The sequence below is a fragment of the Sapajus apella genome, unplaced genomic scaffold (genome assembly GCF_009761245.1).
Source record: "Sapajus apella isolate SASKATOON/1434 unplaced genomic scaffold, GSC_monkey_1.0 scaffold2, whole genome shotgun sequence".
Taxonomy (NCBI): domain Eukaryota; kingdom Metazoa; phylum Chordata; class Mammalia; order Primates; family Cebidae; genus Sapajus; species Sapajus apella.
The window spans coordinates 36,215,700-36,218,060 of NW_022436942.1; the positions used below are offsets into that span (position 1 = coordinate 36,215,700).

Below are 2,361 nucleotides of genomic sequence, written 5' to 3' on the forward strand. Positions count from 1 at the left end.
CACCAAGACTAAGGCATTCCCTTCTTAGGCTCTTCCAGCTTATCTGAACTTAGAATTTTAGTCATTCATGTAAAGCCTTTCATGCTGTTTTTTTATTTGAAAATGGGTCCCAGCTGCTCTGGCTTTCTTAATCCCTCTCAGAAAGGCATATGTGACAGCGTCTCCCCCTGGGAGATTGCAGCTCCAAAGCTTTTTCTCCTAGGTAGGGAAAGTGCAAAGCCAGACACTATTGTCACGCTTACTTCCCCAGCTGGCTAATTAGATCAATATATGGTTTATATTTTGGTGGATAGACAGGCATATAAGAGTAGTATGTGTGTGTGTATATATATATATATATTTATATATGTGTGTGTGTGTGTGTGTGTATAATGCATATAAATCTATACAGAGAGATGATGGAAATTTTTAATAGCACTTTTAAAACTCCTATCAGGTTCTAGCATATAGTAAGGGTTCAATAAATATTCAATGAATACTTGAAAATGTGAAGAGATAAAAATATTACATAGCCAGTATAGGAAATTTTGTAAGTTTAAATGTTTCCCTGTATTTCATTATTAAAATAAGATTGAAAGCTGAGTATTTGACTTATACATTTTAAATCCAAAGAACTAAAGACAATGAACTCATTCTCTAGCTTCTTTTTATAATTATACAAACAGTTTTGAACCTGTTCCCTCAGAACTTTTAAATTATTATTATCTCTTATCTATATTTGATATTATTAAATCATTCGCTTTTACATTTGGAAATTTTTAAACCAAATAATTCATAGGATAGTTTAAATTTGTATAACTTTATAAATAATATATAAAATTTTATTCCCTAGTAATTATAGGCTATATTCTTTTATCCTATATTAGACCAGTGATATATAATAATATGCACTTTCTTTATACTCAGAGTAGATACTTACATTCTTTTTTCTTTTCACATGTCACAGGTAATGTGCTGATATCATAACAAGGTTTGAGGGAGGCCCATCTCATGATTGTGTGAAAACCCAATTATCATGTTTATGAACCGCAAAAGGATCTAGATACTCCTGCTTTTTATTTTTATTTTTGAGACAGAGTGTCACTCTGTCGCCCAGGATGGAATCTGGAGTGCAATCTTGGCTCTCTACAATCTCTGCCCCCCTGGTTCAAATGATTCTTCTGCCTCAGCCTCCCAAGTAGCTGGGACTACAGACACATGACACCACGCCTGGCTAATTTTTGTATTTTTAGGGGAGTGTCACCATGTTGGCCAGGCCGGTCTCAAACTCCTGATCTTGTGATCTGCCCACCTGGGCCTCCCAAAGTGCTGGGATTACAGACCTGAGCCACTGTGTCCAGCCAGGGTCTAGATACTTATGTTCTTATATACTTATTTCTTATATTGAATAGTACAATTCAAATTCCATTCTTGAAGCTTAAAGGTAACACTGGAGCTGGCCCATACTAGTAAAATATATGATTGTGAATGGAATTTATTAAAATATAGATACAGTAAGCATCCTAAAGCTTTAAATCTACTTCCGAAGCAATGACAAGCAGGCATTCTGCCAGTGCTAATTTGTCTTAGTCTATTGGTTCAAGCTTTATTGGGCATTCTATTGTCTCTTCTAGGGAAGGCATAAGTGGAATACAGAACAGTGAAGCCTTTATTCAAGATAATGTTATACTCATGAATCACATCACCTAATATCTGCACTGCTTAGACATGCAGAACCTAAAGCGTATTCTCAAAATATCTCAGGAAAAGATATCTCTCCCTATATGCAAAAGTTGAAACTTGTTTTGCACAATCACTCCTTGGTACAGTTACAACTGAAAATTCTCAGCTGTATTCCACTACTTTAAATAGATTTCTGTATCATTGAAAAAAATTTTCCAAGTTAATATAGCCTTAAAACCTAGTCAATCTCTTCAACATTTTGAATGAATAAAATCTCTTCCCTTTATTACTACTTACTGCTGCCTGTCTGTCTCTACTTGCATGCCTCCTTTGAGCACATTACTGAGTGAGGATAAAAAAGCATGCATTGTTTTTTTGTGCAGCAAAAGCATCAAAATATTATATGTTTAAGGCACAATAAGAAATTTTGTAGACAAATGGAATGGTGATCTCATTTTTCATCATTATTATAGGCTAAGCATAACAGTCATGGTGACTGTGACTGAGCAACTGATTTACATTTCTCCTTTACTACATTTCTTGCCCTGGTTGACTGACATAAAGGGTATTTGTCCAATTCATTGCTCTCAGGAGAGTCGGCTTCTTATTTTCTGTGCAGTTAGAAACACCAAATCTTGTTTTTCTACATTAATATCATCTACTAGGTGTCAATACAAAGCCTTTAAATATAGTGCTTTG

General features: G+C 34.8%; 1 non-coding gene across 1 annotated transcript; it reads right to left on the minus strand.

The window, feature by feature from the left end:
- Positions 1-938: 938 nt before the first annotated feature.
- Positions 939-1,038, minus strand: LOC116528129. The gene has a single exon (XR_004258870.1). It is a non-coding gene; the product is annotated as a small nucleolar RNA U13 (small nucleolar RNA).
- Between the last annotated feature and the right edge of the window lie 1,323 nt (positions 1,039-2,361).